At 42.0% G+C, this 23,231-nt stretch overlaps 1 protein-coding gene and 1 pseudogene across 1 annotated transcript in view; one reads left to right on the forward strand and one right to left on the reverse strand.

Moving 5' to 3' along the window:
* LOC134288830 (eukaryotic translation initiation factor 4E1-like) overlaps nucleotides 1-16,019 on the forward strand; it is a 39,786-nt pseudogene extending 23,767 nt beyond the window's left edge.
* LOC134288209 (uncharacterized) overlaps nucleotides 1-23,231 on the reverse strand; it is a 186,176-nt gene that overhangs the window by 74,974 nt on the left and 87,971 nt on the right. The window lies entirely within an intron of this gene.

A 23,231-nucleotide genomic window follows, 5' to 3' on the forward strand; every position in this document is an offset into this window, starting at 1 on the left:
GAAAATACCAAAATAAGTTATTTTCAATACCTGGGTACCCGAGCAGAAGGGCATACCTTACAAATACCATGCGAAGAGCAACATGTGCTCTAATACCTAAAATTGTTATTGCTGCGTTATTCTACGAAATGTTATGAGAACATCACAATAACAGTTGGAGGTATTTGAGCAGAGTTTGGTATTGATGTAGTATTTGTTAATTTGGCAGTGAAAATAACCGAAGAACAAGATTTGCTATTACATCATGAAGTCGTCAAACATAAAACACATTAAATAACAAGAAATGTTATTAGTTTGTTATTCAATAACTTTGGAATAACAAATACAGCTCTTGAAATTTTAGGTATGCATTCATTTTTGAAATAACAAGACTTGTTATTTTCTAGGTGTTATTTATACAATATTTTGGTATTCGGTTTTGTTATTTTTCCTCTTATTCCCACCTAAAGAAGGGCATACCAAGGTATGGTAGTATTTAGAATAAATACCTTGATATGATATTCACTTGTTATTTTCTTCTGCTCGGGTAACCGACCAATACCTCGCCTTGGTATGATACATGATTTTGGTATGCTGCAGTTATGTTTCAGTTATTTGTTCCTGCTCGGGTTGCCTAATTTCACTTATAATCGCACCTCAACTCTGACATTACATTTTAAGGGTCTGTGTCAATTGGCGAATTAAAATTAATTTTTACTTAAATTTGACAGTTCAACACTTAAACTTGACAGTTTTCCTAAGGAAATAATTATCGAACTGTCAAGTTTAAGTGAAAATTAATTTTAATTCGCCAATTGACACAGACCCTAAAAGACACGGACACGTTAAATGCTTCCAGTACCTAAGCTTATTCGCTCTTTAAAGGAAACACGACACTAGACAATGGACTAGGATGCAACGCCCAGTGGTACAGCCAAAAACTTTTCCTGGCTGCTGCGCCGGGAATCGAACCCGCGCTCCCCAGAACGATGCGACTAAATGCTTGGTGATACTAGCTGCGCGTCCACGAAGCCTCATGTGTGCTCCTAAACGTCAATGAAACGTGATGTGTATCAATAAAGGACAATCTTTCAGTCCTATAGCCAAAGTGGTCAACGCGCGGGTGTTCATCGAAAATCTATAATGACAAATTTCCGCAATCTCCAGCGTATTACCCCAACTCGTGTACACAACAACCCCACAGCGATGACGATGGGACCCCGAACCGAAATGCGACACGCTTGCTTTGCCAGATTTTGCGGTTTTGTACACACCTAACCATCCACCACACCGTCGCCGTCGGTCGGACTGGTGGCTCATGTGATCCACTTTTGTGGAAATGGAGGGTGGTGGCGGCGCTGCCAAGGGGCTCTCATCGGTGCCATACTTCACACAACATGCGAATTTCAACGGCTCGTTACGCATCGCAGGGTTTCACTCGTCGTCGCATCACACAGCTCGCTTTCCCTTCCATTATGTCGTTGCCGTTGATACCTAATGATGATGTTGTTGTTGCTGTTCCGCGGGCGATACGGCGATGGTGAAAGCTGATGGAAAGGGTTGGATGACTGATGGTGGAGGTAAACCGCAGTTTATTTAAGCCTTAAAGTTGAAATTTAGAACGTGTTAGCTCCGAGGAACCTCGAACAACGCTCTGGGAAAGGATTTAATCATCATTTCAAGAATGTGTGTGAGATGGTGTGCGGTTTCTATTTTCGGGTGGGGTTCACTTTCACTCGTGTGTGGGCTGCGCTCGCACGCTCGCTAGGATGGTTTTTCGTGGGTTGGAAAATTGCGGTGGCGCCATTGGATTTCAACAAGGTCTCGCGAGGATTGCAATCACATTAGCGATATATGTTTTACAAGTATGTCGTACAAGCTGTTGGATCAAGTAGACTGTTAGTTTGAATTAAGTGAACAGGTTTTTCAACTGTACATTGAGAAAACCATGTACCCTATATCTATTTTTATTTGAAAGAATGATCCTGTTAGGCAAAAAACATACGAATGGGTGAACCATTCAGTTTGACTTTCACTAGAAATTCTTCCAGAGATCTCTCTGAGACCTTTTTCCATGATTCTTACTGACGACTCTCCAACCAAATATTCAGATATTTCTCTAAGAGTCCCAAAAACGATTTCCCCTGGAGTTCCCCCAAAAATGTGGTTGGAGATTGCTTCTGCAGTTTCTTCAAGGATTTCTTCAGGAAAGCCTCTAAAGATTTCTACATCATTTTTTTTTTCAAGGATTCTTTTAGGAATTTCTCTAAATATTCTTGAAAAAAAAATCCACAAAAACCTGCAAGATTTCCCGGGCAGAGTTCAAGTACTGACGATCAAAATGTGATATTGGTTTGTTTGAGATAAGAGGTAAAAGTACTGAAAATAATAGCAAACATTTGTTCTTGAACCATCTAGCCAATAGCAAAATATGATATTTGAAGATCAAACAAATAGCTCACTGCTATTGATTAGATCTTACCAAGAGCTAAATGTGCTATGATGATGATATTCCAGAAGTAAAATGGAGATATTATTTTCAGCACTTTTACCCTTTATCTCAAACAAACAAATATCACTTTTTGATCTCCATATCAAAATATGCTATTATTGAGTTTTTTTTTTCCTCTGCTCGGGTTTCTTCGAAAAATCCTTCAGAAATACCTCTACGTATTCCTCCGGCTAATCCTCTAAGGAATCCTTCAGCAATTTCTCTGCGATGGTTTTTCAGGGATTCCTTCTGATCCTGAAAGTGCCAACAGATGTTTCTCCAGAAGTTCCTCCAGGTATTCATCCAGGTATAGCTTGGAGTTCATTCAGACCTTACTTCAGGGATTCTTTCATATTTTTTTCCGACGATGTTTCTGAAATTTCTCCAAAGATTCTCTCAGCAATTACTGCCTTAATTACTTCAGAATCTTTTGCTTGGCATTTTTCAAAGAATTTAAAAAGTTACCCTTCTATGAATACCTGCAGAGGGTTCTCCTGTATTTGCTTGTATTCTTTCAAAGATTTTTTAAAAAATCTTTTTTTTTCAATAATTTATTCAAAAACTTTCTGAAAATAATTCCAGAATGTTTTTTTTTGTTTCTGCAGGATTTTCTTTATAAACTTCTCCTTCAAGATTTTTTTTTCAGGGATAGTTTCATGAGAATTTTATAAGAAATTATTCTATGCATCCCTTCATGAATAAATCCAATACAACAATGTAAGGATTTCCTTAGAATTTATTTCACGGATCCTTCAAAAAGTTATTGATGTAATTATTCAAGTATTCTGCCAGTTTAGCAGTTTCCGCAGAAATTTTGACAGACAGTTTTAAAAGATTCCTTCAGAAATTTCTCTGCGAATATCTGAAGGAATCCTTTCAGAAATATTTTAAGCATTTTTTCCTTGAAACTACTTTTTGAGCTCCTCAGGAAGGTGCTCATGTTTTTTTAGGAAATAAAGAGGTATCTTAAGGCTCTTCAGCTACTTTTGTCAGATGGCATACACCTCAGATCGCTAAGTGAGAAGATAAAAAATACACATTACACACAGCCTGCATGATAAGAAAGAGTGCGTGTAAAGAATAGGACAGATCGGTGAAGTACTAGATTTGTAGTAATGAGCTGAATTTTTGTATGGTGAGAAGCTCAATTCTCCGTTTCTGCAAAGAAATAGTGCAAAAAGCGTGGGTATTATGATTCCTTGCCTAATTTGATGCTGTTTGAGCAAAATTTTGGGCAACAGTGTTGTTGTTTTCTCCATTTCTTGCAACATAAACAACATAGTTAAACAAAGTTTTGCTCAAACAGCATCAAATTAGGCAAGGCATCATAATACCCACGCTTTTTGCACCATTTCTTTGCTGAAACGGAGAATGGGGCACGTTCGGTGTAGTACTAGATTTGTAGTAATGAGCTGAATTTTAGTATGGTGAGAAGGTCAATTCTCCGTTTCTGCAATGAAATGGTGCAAAATGCGTGGGTATTATGATTCCTTGCCTAATTTGATGCTGTTTGAACAAAACTTTGAATAACTATATTGTTTATGTTGCAAGAAATGGAGAAAACAACAACAACGTTGCTCAAAGTTTTGCTCAAACAGCATCAAATTAGGCAAGGAATCATAATACCCACGCATTTTGCACCATTTCATTGCAGAAACGGAGAATTGACCTTCTCACCATACAAAAATTCAGCTCATTACTACAAATCTAGTACTACACCGAACGTGCCCCATTATCTACTGCGTGGTCGGACTGCACGCGCTCGGCATCGTTGTCGCATCGCGCACGACGGTGAGCGCAGGAAAGCAAGAAAAAGTACAGTCCAACACACAGCTCACATCACAGCGCTGCGCTACTCTGTACTGCCGAGAGCCTACAACTTGCAGCTCAGTCAGCGCAGATGTGTAGCACATTCCTAGAAATGAGCAAAGCTCACGCAGAAGAAGTTTGAGCTCTGTGACGTCTCGCGCAGCTGGTGTGGCAACTTACACATTCGCACTCTCACGCAAAGTTTTGCGGCTGAGCGATGTGTGTTTGTTGCCTGCCCATTCGTAGCAAAAGAGAGCGGCGCTCATTTCATTGAAGATGTGTAAGCAGAGCTGTTTATCAGTGCATCTATGCCATCTCTGTTTGTCAGGAATCGTTCCAGAAATATTTCAAGAATATCTACTTGGAATCTCCAAAGTTAAAACAAGGAGCGTTTTTAAGAAGATTCCTCCAGATAGATAATCATCAAAGAATTTGTTTAGTATTTCCTTCAGAGATTCAATTCCCTGAATATCAGAAGACCATGCTGAGGGTGACGGGTTCGATTCCCGGTCGGTCCAGGATCTTTTCGTAAAGGAAATTTCCTTGACTTCCTTGGGCATAGAGTATCTTCGTGCCTGCCACACGATATACACATGCAAAATGGTCATTGGCAGAGGAAGCTCTCAGTTAATAACTGTGGAAGTGCTCATAGAACACTAAGCTGAGAAGCAGGCTTTGTCCCAGTGAGGACGTTACTCCAAGAAGAAGAAGAAGAAGAAGATCAGAAGAAATCTAGATGGGAATTTCTGAAAGAATCTCTGAAGGGTTTTTTTTATAGAATTCTCCTGTATTTTTTTTTAATCTCTAGTAATACGTTCAAAGTTCATTAAAAAGCAATTCCAGCAGCGAGTTCCGAAAACTTCATAGCGAAATACCTTGACAAAATCCACGGAACAGCCTTGGGTAGAATTCTTAGAAAAGTTCGTTAAGTAATCTTTTAGAAAATTCCTAAATTACGTATTAAATATCTAATGGAGTATGTGGAACATTTTCTAAAGAAAAGCCGTGAAGAAATTGTGATAAAATTCTGGACTTTTGATTTTCTGAAAGGATCGCTGAAAGATTTTTTAAGTTTTTCTCCTTCCTTCTTCCTTGTGGATAGGTATATTTCCTCATTCCTTGTGGATATATTTCTGGAAGAATTCCTTTAGGAAAAACTGAAAAAAAAAACGATTAGATAAGCTTCTGTAACAAAATTTTTATAGGTATCCTTACAAGAAATTCAAGGGGAAAACATGAACAAATATCTGGAGGAAATCCTGAAGGAGCCTCTGTATGAACTTCTGAGGGAACTTCTGGAGAAATCTCTGCAAGATTTTCGGAATGAATCCCTGTAAAAGTGCCTGGATATGTTTTGGTGGGAATTTTCAATGGAACTCTTAGAGCAAGTTTTGAACATATTTTTGGTGGACTTCCAAAAGAAATACCTGTACAAATTTCCTTTTGAATCTCTGGACGATTTTTTGATATAATTTCTGAACCACTGTAGAAATTTGTGAAGTAATCCCTGACGTTATCTTCGAAGGATTTCCTAAACAAATTCCCAAAAGAATATCTGAAGTTTTTATTTTCTGAAGTAATCCCTGGTGGTTTCAGAAGAAACTCATGAAAATTTTTAACATAAAAGAATTACTGGATACATTTCTGGGAAATTTCTCAAGGGAATTTCTGAAGGAAACCTTTTGAAAAATGCATGGAGCACTTTTGAAAGCAATCCATAAAAAAATTCTTGATGTAATTCTTGGACAAATGTATGAAGGTAGCTCATAAAGAATTTCTAAAGATATCTCAGCAGATTTTCGAAAGAAACCCGTGGAAAAATTTCCAGAAGGAATTGTGAATATTTGATTTTCTGAAGGCACCGCTGAAAGCATTTCTGTAGAAATCCGAGCATGATTTCCTGTTAGAATTCTAGTACAGAATTTTGAAAGAATCCGGGGATCTGCAGAAGCCTCTCTAAAATGATTTTATTTAAAGATATTCTAAAGAAATCCTAAATTTTTAACGAGTTTGTGCAAGATTTTCTTTTTTCTTTTGTCTTCAATCTGAAATCACTTTTCATTAATTGCAAGAAAATCGATGAAATTTTCACCATTCAATGAGGTATATAGTAAGTATATGATCAGACTCAGGGATGGGATCATTCATTTGCAAAGAGTTACATTCACTTGCTATTATCTCAGTTCAGAAGAATGCTATCAAAAAACAATGTATGGATGAATTTAGCCTTGTAGTTTCATCTGAAAGTTTGCCGAATAATGCTAGGGTCGCACACGCTTACCAAAGTCGCATACCTAGGCAACTCTCCAAGCCGTGAATGTAAATTACATTCACGCCGTGGAGAGTTGTGTTTGCTGCCTTCTGTTGACTAAATTATTGATGCTACGCTAGTACATTGTTCTACAAAGTTTCAGGTAAAACAAAAGTGAAAAAGTGTTCCATACATTGATTTTTGCTACGATGTTTCTGAAGCGAGTTACAAGCAAGTGAATGAAAGTGATTGCAAATGAATGATCCCATCCCTGACTGCTGCAAAAGAGTCATGATTATGATCATTGAGGCACCACAATAAATTATACCATGCGACGGAAATCAAACTGGATAATGCTTTATCTCCTGTAAAATTCACGCCTCGTGACCGTAGAGGGCAACTGGGAGAATCAGCGCCTTATGTAGAGCGAATTTCGTTTGCGTTTAAGTTACAGGACCTAAGCTGGTTACGTAATCCGTGAAAGGCCATATTCGTAGATGCAATACGCCTTCCCATTTCACGAGAAACGTCATTGCTACATGTCACAAGTGTTCCTAGATAAACAAATTCTTCAAATACATTCCCAACAATCACTACATCAGCACTAACACCACCAGGTATTCCTCTGTCTCTACCCACATCATATACTTCGTCTTGGTAAAGTTAATAGTCAAGCCTATCCTCGCTGTCTCTCTCTCTTCAGAGAAGCATGAGCTTCCTCCACTGCCCTACGATCGATGCCGATGAGATTAACCCTTCCGTTACCAACCCCCCCTAACGAGAGTGCGAAAAAATACTCTTTTCGTTATAACTTTTTTGTTTTTCAATATTTTTCGACCAAATTTTGACACAATAAGCGGATGTCCTTCTATTTTGAGGATTTGCTAGGGATTGTTGGAATGGCCACCTGGTTCCGGAGTTATTCCGGAATCAAAATGGGTCATTCGATTTGGCCATTTTGGAAAAAGTAAATTTTCGATATAAGAGCCGTTCAGTTTTCAGACCTAAGTGCACTAGAATAATAGAAAAAATTGTCTAGAAGTCCATCCCGGTCACTACGTGCCTTGGAACCCGTTTTACGGATGTTCCGGGGAACCGGTTCCGGGATCAATTTTTGAATATGATTCAATCCCATCATGCGACACCTCAAACTTCATGATTTTTCAAGATGCATCATTCTGTGCTGTTTTGGCGTCGTCTGAAATACTGTTGGCCATTTTGGAACCGGTATTCGGATTTCCCGGGAATCGGTTCCGGTGGTTCCGGGGTCCAATTTTCGAAAATAAACAAACACCATCATGCGACATATCAAACTTCATGTTTTTGAAAATTATGGCACTTTATCATAATGGTTGGCCACTTAGGATACATTTGGCCATTATGGAATCGGTATACGGATTTTCCGGAATCCAGTTCCGGGGCCAAGTTTTGAATAATGGTTCAATACCGTCATGCGGCATCTCAAACATCGTGATTTTCAAAATACATCATTCTGGGCTAATATTGCGTTATCTGAAATACTGTTGGCCATTGTAGAACCGGTATTCAGATTTCCCGGGAATCGGTTCCGGTGGTTCCGGGGTCAATTTTTCGAAAATAAACACCAGGAATTCCTACGGAAGTTCCTACAGAAATTCCTCTGAAAATTTTTCTAGGAATTCCTCCGGAAATTCCTCCAGGAAGTCCACCAGGAAATCCTACGGAAATTCTTCCAGCAATTCCTACGGAAGTTCTTCCAGCAATTCCCACGGAAGTTCTTCCAGGACTTTTTCCGGGAATATCTCTAGGAATTCCTCCAGGAATTCCTCCGGAAATTCCTCCAGGAATTTCTCCGGAAATTCCTCCAGGAGTTCCTCCGGAAATTCCTCCTGGAGTTCCTCTGGAAATTTTTCCAGGAATTCCTCCACGAATTAATCCAGGAATTTCTCCGGAAAATCCTCCGGGAATTCCTCCGGAAATTCCTCCGGAAATTCCTCCAGGACTTCCTCCGGAAATCCCTCCAGGAATTCCTCCGGAAATTCCTCCAGCAAGTCCTCCGGAAATTCCTCCAGGAATTCCTCCGGAAATTCCTCCAGGAATTCCTCCGGAAATTCCTCCAGGAATTCCTCCGGAAATTCCTCCAGGAATTCCTCCGGAAATTCCTCCAGGAATTCCTCCGGAAATTCCTCCAGGAATTCCTCCGGAAATTCCTCCAGGAATTCCTCCGGAAATTCCTCCAGGAATTCCTCCGGAAATTCCTCCAGGAATTCCTCCGGAAATTCCTCCAGGAATTCCTCCGGAAATTCCTCCAGGAATTCCTCCGGAAATTCCTCCAGGAATTCCTCCGGAAATTCCTCCAGGAATTCCTCCGGAAATTCCTCCAGGAATTCCTCCGGAAATTCCTCCAGGAATTCCTCCGGAAATTCCTCCAGGAATTCCTCCGGAAATTCCTCCAGGAATTCCTCCGGAAATTCCTCAAGGAATTCCTCCGCAAATTCCTCCAGGAATTCCTCCGCAAATTCCTCCAGGAATTCCTCCGGAAATTCCTCCAGGAATTCCTCCGGAAATTCCTCCAGGAATTCCTCCGGAAATTCCTCCAGGAATTCCTCCGGAAATTCCTCCAGGAATTCCTCCGGAAATTCCTCCAGGAATTCCTCCGGAAATTCCTCCAGGAATTCCTCCGGAAATTCCTCCAGGAATTCCTCCGGAAATTCCTCCAGGAATTCCTCCGGAAATTCCTCCAGGAATTCCTCCGGAAATTTCTCCAGGAATTCCTCCGGAAATTCCTCCAGGAATTCCTCTGGAAATTCCTCCAGAAATTCCTCCGGAAATTCCTCCAGGAATTCCTCCGGAAATTCCTCCAGGAATTCCTCCGGAAATTCCTCCAGGAATTCCTCCGCAAATTCCTCCAGGAATTCCTCCGGAAATTGGAGGAATTTCCGGAGGAATTCCTGGAGGAATTTCCAGAGGAAGTCCTGGAGGAGTTTCCGGAGGAATTTCCGGAGGAATTCCTGGAGGAATTTCCGGAGGAATTCCTGGTGGAATTTCCGGAGGAATTCCTGGAGGAATTTCCGGAGGAATACCTGGAGGAATTTCCTGGAGGAATTTCCGGAGGAATTCCTGGAGGAATTTCCGGAGGAATTCCTGGAGGAATTTCCGGAGGAATTCCTGGAGGAATTTCCGGAGGAATTCCTGGAGGAATTTCCGGAGGAATTCCTGGAGGAATTTCCGGAGGAATTCCTGGAGGAATTTCCGGAGGAATTCCTGGAGGAATTTCCGGAGGAATTCCTGGAGGAATTTCCGGAGGAATTCCTGGAGGAATTTCCGGAGGAATTCCTGGAGGAATTTCCGGAGGAATTCCTGGAGGAATTTCCGGAGGAATTCCTGGAGGAATATCCGGAGGAATTCCTGGAGGAATTTCCGGAGGAATTCCTGGAGGAATTTCCGGAGGAATTCCTGGAGGAATTTCCGGAGGAATTCCTGGAGGAATTTCCGGAGGAATTCCTGGAGGAATTTCCGGAGGAATTCCTGGAGGAATTTCCGGAGGAATTCCTGGAGGAATTTGCGGAGGAATTCCTGGAGGAATTTCCGGAGGAATTCCTGGAGGAATTTTCGGAGGAATTCCTGGAGGGATTTCCGGAGGAACTCCTGGAGGAATTTCCGGAGGAATTCCTGGAGGAATTTCCGGAGGAATTCCTGGAGGAATTTCCGGAGGAATTCCTGGAGGAATTTCCGGAGGAATTCCTGGAGGAATTTCCGGAGGAATTCCTGGAGGAATTTCCGGAGGAATTCCTGGAGGAATTTCCGGAGGAATTCCTGGAGGAATTTCCGGAGGAATTCCTGGAGGAATTTCCGGAGGAATTCCTGGAGGAATTTCCGGAGGAATTCCTGGAGGAATTTCCGGAGGAATTCCTGGAGGAATTTCCGGAGGAATTCCTGGAGGAATTTCCGGAGGAATTCCTGGAGGAATTTCCGGAGGAATTCCTGGAGGAATTTCCGGAGGAATTCCTGGAGGAATTTCCGGAGGAATTCCTGGAGGAATTTCCGGAGGAATTCCTGGAGGAATTTCCGGAGGAATTCCTGGAGGAATTTCCGGAGGAATTCCTGGAGGAATTTCCGGAGGAATTCCTGGAGGAATTTCCGGAGGAATTCCTGGAGGAATTTCCGGAGGAATTCCTGGAGGAATTTCCGGAGGAATTCCTGGAGGAATTTCCGGAGGAATTCCTGGAGGAATTTCCGGAGGAATTCCTGGAGGAATTTCCGGAAGAATTCCTGGAGGAATTTCCGGAGGAATTCCTGGAGGAATTTCCGGAGGAATTCCTGGAGGAATTTCCGGAGGAATTCCTGGAGGAATTTCCGGAGGAATTCCTGGAGGAATTTCCGGAGGAATTCCTGGAGGAATTTCCGGAGGAATTCCTGGAGGAATTTCCGGAGGAATTCCTGGAGGAATTTCCGGAGGAATTCCTGGAGGAATTTCCGGAGGAATTCCTGGAGGAATTTCCGGAGGAATTCCTGGAGGAATTTCCGGAGGAATTCCTGGAGGAATTTCCGGATCAATTCCTGGAGGAATTTCCGGAGGAATTCCTGGAGGAATTTCCGAAGGAATTCCTGGAGGAATTTCCGGAGGAATTCCTGGAGGAATTTCCGGAGAAATCCCTGGAGGAATTTCCGGAGGAATTCCTGGAGGAATTTCCGGAGGAATTCCTGGAGGAATTTCCGGAGGAATTCCTGGAGGAATTTCCGTAGGAATTCCTGGAAGAATTTCCGTAGGAATTCCTGGAAGAATTTCCGTAGGAATTTCCGGAGGAATTCCTAGAAGAATTTTCAGAGGAATTCCTGTAGGAACTTCCGTAGCAATTCCTGGTGTTTATCTTCGAAAAATTGACCCCGGGACCACCGGAACCGATTCCCGGGAAATCTGAATACCGGTTCTACAATGGCCAACAGTATTTCAGATAACGCAATATTAGCCCAGAATGATGTATTTTGAAAATCACGATGTTTGAGATGCCGCATGACGGTATTGAACCATTTTCAAAACTTGGCCCCGGAACTGGATTCCGGAAAATCCGTATACCGATCATGATGGTGTTTGTTTATTTTCGAAAATTGGACCCCGGAACCACCGGAACGGATGCCCGGGAAATCCGAATACCGGTTCCAAAATGGCCAACAGTATTTCAGACAACCCCAAAACAGCACAGAATGATGAATCTTGAAAAATCATGAAGTTTGATATGTCGCATGATGGTGTTTGTTTATTTTCGAAAATTGGACCCTGGAACCATCGGAACCGATTCCCGGGAAATCCGAATACCGGTTCCAAAATGGCCAACAGTATTTCAGACAACGCCAAAACAGCACAGAATGATGCATCTTGAAAAATCATGAAGTTTGAGGTGTCGCATGATGGGATTGAATCATATTCAAAAATTGACCCCGGAACCGGTTCCCCGGAACATCCGTAAAACGGGTTCCAAGGCACGTAGTGACCGGGATGGACTTCTAGACAATTTTTTCTATCATTCTAGTGCACTTAGGTCTGAAAACTGAACGGCTCTTATATCGAAAATTTACTTTTTCCAAAATGGCCAAATCGAATGACCCATTTTGATTCCGGAATAACTCCGGAACCAGGTGGCCATTCCAACAATCCCTAGCAAATCCTTAAAATAGAAGGATATCCGCTTATTGTGTCAAAATTTGGTCGAAAAATATTGAAAAACAAAAAAGTTATAACGAAAAGAGTATTTTTTCGCACTCTCGTTAGGGGGGGTTGGTAACGGAAGGGGGGGGTTGCAAAGCGGAAGAGCATGTACGACCGTGTGATGATTGTTCCAGGTGTTATGCCATCCGGTCGAAGGGCATTCAGCCCTTAGGTCATTAAGCCTAATGGTCATTATGGCGAATGATCATTAGGCCGGAAGGGTCACGATGTCTTCTTCTTGCCGTTACGTCCCACTGAGCCTTTATGGCTCAAATTACCCAAATGGAGGAGAACGTGCCGACCTATCGATCCACTGAGCCTGCTTCTCAGCTTATTTACGAAAAGTTCCTGGACCAACCCTGAATTAAACCCGTCACCCTCAGCATGGTCATGCTGAATACGTAAAAATTGTTGATATTTAGAAATTATGGTTTCCCTTTTTTGGCATTCTTAATATTTTCATTGCTTTTGTAATACATGGCATCTACAGGTACTTTAGTCTTTTTTCTTCCTCTCCATTGTAACAGTATCTAATCATAATCATTTCCTTTTTTTAAACATAGGCTATTCTTTTTAGTTTCAATGTTGCTTCAAAATCAATGAACAGATGGTGAGTCTGCAAGTTGTATTCCAGAAATATAACTAGGATCATTCGCTGGTTAAACATTGGATCCGTCGTTGATCAGCCCTCACGGAAACCAGCCTGGTATTCGCCGACGAAGGACTCCTCAAGAGGTCCCAGTCTGTTGAACAGGACACGCAACAATATCTTATATGCCGAATTTGAAAGGATAGTCCCTCTGTAATTGGCACAATCTTGTGTGTGCCCTTTCTTGTAGATTGGGCATATGATTGCATCCAGCCATGTAGACATTCTTCATCCTCCAAAATCTTTGCAATAATCTGGTGGATTGGTTTATGTAGCTGCTCGCTTCCGTGCTTAAGAAGTTCGACCGGGATCTCATTTGAGTCTTTTAATTGTTCTATAATGCATATCGTTTCACAGATTCGCGTATTTTGACTTCCACTTACAGTCTTACACAGTGTCAGTTATCCACAGATTTAGTTAGGGTTATTTTTTCACTGAATACGGCAACTGTACGATAACTGTTTAGTATCTTCAAAAGCCTTCCAAATATTTTGATATATATAGCACTACTTACGATTTTCTCATAACATCAAATAAATTGTGGATAAGTTAAATGCTTCCAAGCATCTTACCTGAAAAGAGAAAAAATAAATCATTCAATATACAAACACTCACTTTTTCAATGCTGGTTTATGCGAGGTATGCACTTCAAACGGAATCACTCAAGTAATTTTCGTTCAGTGCATTATTTATTTATTTATTTATTTATTCAACGTCTTCAACTGTGTGTTGTACAGACTGCTTAAAATTAAGTATAACTACATTTGCGATACATTTCATTCTATACATTTTTACTCATTTACAACAGATTATTTACCATAACAATCGAACAATCGTCATTTCACAAAACTACAATGACAAATAAAATTAGCATATTGCAATACAAACATAACAGAGAAAAACTTTCAGGGCTTCCAAGTGTCGATCGAGCGATTGTGAAATTCACGGAATTTTATTTTATTGGGCCATGTCGACGCACACATTGCTAAACTTTTCCATCTTGACTTCAGAACAATTCTAAATGAAACATAGTCTAATAAATTGCAGTCCATCCTTTTCGACACCAATTTCGTAACGTTCATGCAGTCATCAATCGGGACACCTAGACATCTGCGCACCATCGTTTCTACAACTTTTTCGGAGGTGGAACTGTCGATGTTTGTCAATAGTAATGAGAACCAGTCGTCTATTGTTGATTCTGTGATCTTCTGTTTTTCATGCGGCTGTGTTTGAGCTGTGCTATCACTCGTATGGCTCGTGTACGTTCCACGTATAATCCCAGCACTTGTGATCGGAGTGGAATGAAGCAGACTTACGTTCGCGGAAGCAGTATTGTGCGGTGCGATCTGTTGCAATTTGTCCATTATCGTGGACACTTGCGATTTCAACAAAGATATCTCCGAATCAATCGATTTTGTATCTGGCGGTGAAGATGATGTTTGTTGACCATTTTTCCATTGAGTAAATGCTGGTAAACATCCTTTGCAAAGCCACACGGATCCATGAGTGTGAGATAGTCCTCGCTGCTGATCTTTGGTCATTCCAACACATGCGATATGGAATGAGTTGCCACACGGACCAGCACACACAATGTATAAAGCTAACTCCGTGTATATGCATATCGAGCACTCTTTGCAATATACGTCTTTGCCACGGCACGTCGAATTCTTTTTCAGGTTTATCAACGAAAACTGAGTAGTTATTAAGATTTATTGATACGAAATCGGAGAAACACAGAAAAATTCAAGAATGTAAGACCGTTTCCACAAATTTAAGCGTTCTAGAAACTTAATTAACAGCATAAATATTTAGACAAACGGAGACTAAGCGAGACAACAAGCGAGACAACAACCTCAACCATTACAACATTCCGTGACCGGAATGGTCAAGAAATTTAACACAGCAAGCCCCATTTGATTTGACGTTTCGTTTCAGCTCCGTAATAGGATCCGGAATAAAGCGACGTTTCATTATTTCTTGAGCGACTCCTTGCCTGAATTTTCCACACATCGAGATAGGCCAAGAAATTTCTTGCCATCTGCGTACTACCCATTAGAAGTGTAAAATTTAAAAAGATGTCGGTCTCTTCTTTATGGTGTGACGTTCCATGTGAAACAAAGCCTTCTTTGCTTTGCAGCTACATAGTGTTCTTAGAGCACTCCCACATTTACTAACTGAGAGCTCCCTCTGCCAATAGCCATTTTGCATGTGCATATTTTCACGGCAGGCACGAAGATACTCTTTGCCCAAGGATGTCAAGGAAATAGCGAAAAGTTCCTTAATCAACCAGAAATCGAGTATAGGCTGTCTAGGCGCGGCAAGCTGTGCACGCGCGAGGACGTATTTAAATTGTACTGTCATATTTTGTTCGTGCTGAGGAATTTCATTTGGACGAATGGCGTGTGGAACTAATACTTCGGAGAAATAGAGGAAGCAAACGAAAAACACCGAGCAGAACCATGCCGACCAGGGAGTCATCGTCGACCCGGAATGTTTGATCAAGCACCCGCTGCAGTCGACCTGGACGCTCTGGTACCAGGAACCGGACCGCACCAAATCGCGGGAAAACACCCTGAACGGTGACCAGCTTTTCCAAAGTCGAGAGTTTTGGAGTCTGTACAATCACATCAAGAGCCCGGCCAACGACATCAAGGTCGGTAGCGATTACTCTTTGTTCAAGAAGGACATCCGTCCGATGCGGGAAGACGATAGTAACTAGCGCCGCGGCTGGTGGATGTGCCACGGTCGTAGCATCAGGAGCTGGACAAGTACTGGCTAGATACGATTCTGGGTCTCATCGAAGAGGCATTGTAAGGCAATAGTAAGTTTTCAACGATAAAAGGTAAATATTTTTTATTCACGTATACAATACTTTATTTTTTCGATCATTACATTCCATCCAAATTCAAAATCTGGTATACGTAATAGAATAACCGTCTTTCAAATGCTAACATACCAATAATATAATGCAAATATAACACAACCAGTTCTGGGGTTAAGAGGAGGGTTATCAGAGCCGCCAGTCGATACATTATATATGGTTGGAAGAGTGGAGATGCCAAATTCCCTTTAAAACCATTATGTAGAGAATGGTGAACTCTTCTTCTTCACATTCATTGGGGCATCCTCCAATGCGATGGCTTGCACTATATATAATTATATGATCTTGATTTAAAAAAATCAAGTTGAGTATAATTATAATGTTTTGCTAGATCGAATCACATTGGGTGGACAGCCCACTGCTATCGGGCTTAGTACCGTGCTACAATGAATGGAGAACTATCATCATCATCATCATCATCTAGGCCCTGAATACAAACATGCAACTCATAAAAAAACCACATCGGAACTGCATCGATTCTATCGGCATTCGACTAGCAATTTTTGACATATCTTACGATAGACTTCGTTTTACACAGTGTAAAACTGGAACCCCGTATAAAAAGGCAATTATGCGTATATCGCTAGTGAAGCATTCTTCCTCCAAATACGATACTTTCTGCAATAATCAATTTTCATCTCACAGTTCCAAACCACAGAAACCTTGCATGAAATATTTAAAACACACTTCAAATCCCAAAGTAGTAATAATTCGCTTCATTCAATCTCCATTTCCGAAATGACCCGCCCCGCACATGAATGGTACCATTATTATTCGCGAGCGAGAAGCTTTAAAATGGCTCTAAAAAGCGCAGAACTATTTAATAATCTGCCCATTGTTCTATCAACGGCAACCTCCAGCCAGCCTTCCACACTGCTCTGGAACTGACTGGCTGCTGGCTGCTGGAGCTGGAAAGCTTTCATCGTTCATATGCACGGCACATTTACCAGAGAACACACCAACTCCATTCACCATAAGCTCTTTATAACATCAATTGCAGTTCGGGCGTTGAAGCGGAGTGGAGCTCACTCGCTTTTTTGCCAGCCCGCTGAAAACTGAAATTGATGAAAAATACCTTCCCGTTCTTTTCGGGCCACAGCAGCCAGCAGAGCCGCCCCGTGGCACGGAGTTGTCGCCGATCGTGAAGGGTAAGGGGGAGAGGACAGGAAGCAGAAGGATAAAGGAATCACCGCCCATAACGAGCGAACGCTTGCAATCACGCTCGGAATCCGGGAAAAGTGTTCCCCGAAAGCTGTGCCGTTGGTTGGTTGGTTGGACGGATGAAACCAAAGAGCGGAAATCGAGGTGACACGACCGAAACGGTGCACACACCATCCGCCGCGTCTGGCTCCGTCCGTCTGCTGGTTGCTTCAGATGGCGCTGTTGCTGCTGTGGAGCTGGAGGTAAAAGGGAAGTGAAGACCGCAAAAAATGGTCTTGTCTCACTTTGGAGCTGCTTCTGAACGTGTGGTGATGCTGGTGGTGTAGCAAGGGTTGTGTTACAAACTGTAGTAAGATTTGGGTCCCAGTTTCACTTCGTTGGTTTCCACTTCCATGTTTAACTGTTAAAAAGTATGCATAAATTGAGCTCATTTTAAAGAGAACACAGTTAAAATTTGAGCGGCGAAATGGTGAATCGACATCCTGGAATCTCTTGTCCTCGCCATTTCCCACCGCATGTCATATGCTTCTTGACGACTTGTCCATCACCGGATTACTCTTTATTTCCTTATTATAAACTTTGCCGAAGACGAAATTCTTGTACGTAGTTTTATTCTCGAGATGCAGAAGTTTGGAATTAGAGACAGTCACTAGCGGATAAATAGAGGTTATAATAGCTTACCATCGGATATCTTTTAATGTCCTGATCAACTTTGCCGAAGACGAAATTCTTCTGTTTGGTCTGATTCTCGAGACACTGAAGTTCACAATTTCCAAGTCTAGCTAGTGACACCCAGTGGATAAACCTAGAACTAGTTCCTCATTTCCTTATCAACTATACAATAGTTGGAATTCGTAGTGCCACCTGGCGATAACATCGGATTACTCATACGGTTTTGATCAGCTTTGCCGAAGACGAAATTCTTCTATGTGGTCTGATTCTTGAGATACATAATTGACACCAATCATCATCAGATTTATGATTTATGGAAGGAACCTCCAAAGGAATTCCAGAAGGAGCCTTTTAAAAACTACTGAATGAATTCATGAAGAAACTTCTGAACTAATCTCTTCTGTATGGAACTCTAAAGGAACTTCTGCTCTCTGGTGGTTCAAGAATCTCTCTTAGAGAGATCCTTGCAGAAACTTCTGAAGAAATCCTTGATTGGAATTTTCGAAGAATTTCAGAAGCAAATCCAGGAAGAATCCTGAAGGAATGCCAGGAGGATTCCGCAAAAAAAACATCACGCAGGAATCACCAAAAGAATTCTAGGGCAAATTTCCGAAGGAATTTCCTAATGATTTTAGGAGGAAGAAATGAACAATATCCAGGAGGATTCTCTTTTCGGTGAAAAAAATCAACACATTTCAAAACATAAAACTGACCAAATCTCCACAAAGTAAAATCCTCGAAGGTTTTTCAAGTGGAAATCCCGATTTTCGAATTCCAAGAGAAATCCCTATTAAAAAGTTCAGAAGAAAACCCCGAAGGAACTCTAGGAGGAATCCTCGAAGGAATTCCAAGAAATTTCCGAAGGAATTCTACGAATCACCAAAGGAATTTTCAGAGAAAAATCCCGAAGATATTACAGTAGAAATCCCTGCTGGAATCCCCATATGAATCCCCGAAGAAATTACAGGAGAAATCCCTGCGGGATTTCCAGGGGGATCAACCGAAAGAATTTCGGGAGAAATCTCCGAAGGAATTTGAAGCGGAATCCTCGAGGGTTTTTCAAAAGGAAACCCAAAAAGATCTCCAAGGGGAATCTCCAGAGAAAGTCCAGGAGGAATCCCAGAAGCAATTGCAGAAGGAATCCCGAAGAAACTCAAGGAAGAATTCCCGAAGGAACTCCAAGAAGAATCCTCGAACGAGATCCAGGAGGAATATCCGAATGAATTTTAGGAGAAATCACCGAAAGAATTCAAGAAGGAAACCTGAAGGAATTCTAGGAAGAATCCCCTGAAAAATTCCATGAGGAATTGCCGGAGGAATTCCGTGAGGGATTCCCGAAGAGGAATCTCCGAAGACATTCGAAGAGGAATCACCAAAAGAATTCCGAAAGGAATCACCGAAAAAATTCCAGAATGAGTTCCCGTAGAAATTCCTCGAAGGAAGTTAAGGAGGATTGGGGCACGTTCGGTGTAGTACTAGATTTGTAGTAATGAGTTGAATTTTTGTATGGTGAGAAGGTCAATACTTCGTTTCTGCAATGGAAAGGTGCAAAAAGTTTGGGTATTATGATTCCTTGCCAAATTTGATGCTGTTTGAGCAAAACTTTGGATAACTATGTTGTTTGTGTTGCAAGAAATGGAGAAAACAACAACACTGTTGCCCAAAGTTTTGCTCAAACAGCATCAAAATAGGCAAGGAATCATAATACCAACGCTTTTTGCACCTTTTCATTGCAGAAACGGAGAATTGACCTTCTCACCATACTAAAATTCAGCTCATTACTACAAATCTAGTACTTCGCCTATCTGTCCTATTCCCGAAAGAATTCCAGGAAAAATCCCCGATAGAAGTCAAGGAGTTATCTCCGAAGGTATTCTAGGAAGAATCACTGAAGGAAATCCAGGAGGAATCCCTGAAGAAAGTCCAGAAGGAATACCCGAAGGAATTTCAGGACGACTTTCTGAAGGAATTCCAGGAGAAATCTTCGAATAAATTATAGGAGAAATCCCTACAGGAATCCCAGAAGGAACCCCTGAAAGAATTCTGAGAGAAATCTTCAAATGATTTCCAAGCGGAATACTCGAAGGACTTTCAAGAGGAAACCCCATTGGAATTCCAGGAGAAATCCCAAAAGAAGCTCTAAGAGGAATCTCCGAAGGAACTCTAGGAGGAATCCCGGAAGGAATTCTAGGAGAAATCAACGATTGAATTCCAGAAGGAAACTGCGAAAAAAATCCAGGAAGATTCCTGGAGAAATTCCAAGAGAAATCCTTGGAGTGCTCTCGGAAGGGATTTTAAGATGAATCATCAAATAAATTCTGGAGGAAACCCCGAAGGAATTTCAGGAGAAATACACGACAGAATTCCAGGAGGAATCTCCGAAGGTATCGTAGGAGAAACTCAGCAGGAATTCTAGGAGGAATCTTCGATGGAATTCCAGAAGAAAACTCCTAAAGAATTCCAGGACAAACCCCCGAAGGATTTCAATGAGGAATCACCGGAAACATTCCAGGAGGAATTTCTGAAGGAATTCTAGGAGGAACCCTCGAACGTCCAGGGGAACCCTGAAGAAAGTCAGGAGGAATCCCAGAAGATATTACAGGAAAAATCCTTGATGGAATTCCAGACGGAATTCCCGAAGGAATTCCGGTAGGAATCTACGAAGGATATTCAGCGGAATCTTCCAAAGGGAATCTTGGGGGGAAGGATTTGCAGGAGGTATCCCCGAAGGATTTCCACGTGGAATCTCCGAAGGATTGTTAGAAAGAATCCCCGAACATATTCCTGGAGGAATTTCAGAAGGGAAATCCTGGAGGAATTCTTGTAGAAACTTTATAAAAGATCCCTCAATAATATCCTAGTGATATGCCTGATAATAATCATACGGAAATTATTGAAGGAACTTCTACAAGATTGCCTGAAGAAACTCCTGTAGGAATTCCTGAATGAGCTTCTAGGGGAATCTTTGATGTAACTTCTGGAGGTAACCGTGAGTCTTCCTGGAAAAACTCTTGAATAATCCCAGCAGCGATCCCTGGAAGAACTCTTGGAATAATCTCTATAGAAACTTCTCGAGGAATCCCCTAAGGATATCCTGAAGAAATTTTAGAAGCAACACTTATATAGGAATCCCTGAAATCTCCTGGAGGTATCCTTGGATCCTCCTGTAAGATTCTCTGAAGGAACTCCTGGAGAGATTTCTGAAGGAACTTCTTTAGGAATCCTTTGAAAAATTCAACAATTTCTGAAACAAAACATCTGCAAGAGTCCGTGAAACTCTTGGAGGAATTTCTAAAAGTACTCCTCGACTAATTTCTATAAGATTTCCTGTAGGAGTTCCTGAAGGAACTTTTCTCGGAATTCTTGAAATGGGTCTCCAGGAGTTATCTATGCATTATCCTGAAATAATCTCTGAAGAGACTTCTAGAAGGATACCTGAGCGAACTTCTGTTGAAATGGCTTAAGGAACTTCTGAAGGAATTCCTAATGAACACCTGGAGGCATGCTTGAATCCTCCTGGAGCTATAGGGAAGATCTCTAAACAAAAAACCTGAGAGATCACCGAAGGAACTTCTGGAAAACACTTTGAAAGAACTCTATACTGCATGAATCCCCGAAAAAACTCATGAATTAATCCCTGGATGAACCTCTGTGGGAATATCTGAAAGAACTCCTAGAGAAATCCCCAAAATAACTCCTAAAAGAATCTCTGATTTTTTTTTTCATGAGGCATACCGAAGGAATTCCAAGAGGAATCTCCGAAGGCATTTCAGGAGGGATACTTGATGGAACTCCTGTAATGATCTCTGAAGGGTCTCCTTATAGAACGTCAGGAGAAATCTTTTGCTGAAATTCTAGAGGAATTCATGAAGTATCTCCTGGAGTAATGTTTGAGAAAACTCTTGAACTTGTTCCTAAAGAAACTCCTGTAGGAATTCCTGAAGGAACTTCAGAAAGAATCCATGAAAGAACTCTCCGACTTATCTCTGGAGGATCTCCAATGGGATATCCTGAAGGATCTTCTGGATGAATCTCTGATGTATCTCTAGGAGGCATCCTTGAATCCTCCTGAAATAATTTCTTTCTTAATCCTAGAGTGATCCTTCATTTTATTCCAGTCGAGATCTTCCTGAGAGATCTTCTGCAAAAGAAAATCAATGTTTAAATTCTTGGAGGCACCCCTAAAGAATTTTCTGGAGGAATCCCTGGTGGATCTCCTGGAGGCATCACTGAATCCTTCTGGAAGAATCTCTGAAGAAACTTCTGGAGAGATGTGAGTGATGAATAATGAATGAAATTCAATGAAAAATGACCATCAGAAAAGCATTCAAAAACTCCCTGGAACCCTCTCGGGCCCTCTGTACAGCGCATAATACCCTCTAAACCCCATAAAAACGACCCTTTAAAGTCCCCTGTAACGCTTCTTCCCTGAGCTTCTGCAAACCTGAGCATCTATTCTCCGCAGGAGCAGTAGCTCATAACGCCGTCCTTTCCCTATGTAAGGTGCGGTTGATTGACGTCCGAGTTCAAGGGAAGGATTCTAAGCTATCGTCCTCCGAAAAGTAGGGGTTTGGTGTCCGGTCCTGCGATCCAGCCGCGAGAAAGAATTGCAACACAAAATCAGCAACATAATAATCCGAACTGAGACTAACGGCAGTGACCCCACGAACAAAGAGTACTTGTGATTGGAAACTCAGTAAGTGGAACTGCTGGCCTACGACCTAACGATTCGCTGCCTCCAAGAACATGGCCACCTTTCTCATCCGTTATCGTAACATCTGGAGATCACCACAGCAGATGGAATCGAAAATCGAACACGTTTGGCGATTGATGGATGGCTCATCTACAACATTATCGACGTCAGGACCTTTTATGGCGCTCGCATCAACTTTAATCACTACCTGGTTATGGCCAAACTGCGTCCGAAACTTTCCGTCATCGACAATGTACGGTACCGGCAACTTTTATGGTACAAACTAGAGCGACTGGAGCAACCGGATGTTGCCTCAGCATACGCACAGAATTTCGAGAGAGCGTTACCAGACGAAGGACTGCAGGAGTACAATAAAGCAGCCATCAACAACGTTTCCGAGAGCACTATCGGGTACGGGGAAAGGAGTCGACGAAACGGATGGTTCGACGAGGAGTGTAGATAGTAAGAACGCAGCACGGGAGGTAATGTTGCAGCAAGGAAACCGACAGAACGTGGAACGTTAAAATCAGAAGCAGAAGCAGCAGACGCGCCACTTTCGGAGGGAAATGCGCCGCGTAGAAGAAGCCGAGTGCGAGAAAACGGAACTGTAGTGCCGCTCTCATGAAACACGGAAGCTCTAAGAGAAGCTTAACGCATCCCGCAACGGCTTTCCGTGAGCCGAAATATGCAGGGATAAGGACGGAGGCCTCTTGACGGACGGACGTGAGGTGATCGAAAGGTGGAAGCAGTATTTCGTCGGGCACCTAAATGGCGTAGAGGACGTAGGCACGGGAGACCACGGCAACGGAGGAAACGACTACGTCAATGCAGCAGAGGAAGGAAATGAGTCAACTCCCACGCTGAGGGGAGTTAAGGATGCCATTCACCAGCTCAAGTTGTTGGTTGTCAGTTGGTAAGGACAGTATCGCAGCTCAGCTCATCAAGATGGGCCCAGAAAA

This window comes from Aedes albopictus, chromosome 2, assembly GCF_035046485.1.
Source record: "Aedes albopictus strain Foshan chromosome 2, AalbF5, whole genome shotgun sequence".
In the NCBI taxonomy this organism is placed as follows: Eukaryota; Metazoa; Arthropoda; class Insecta; order Diptera; family Culicidae; genus Aedes; species Aedes albopictus.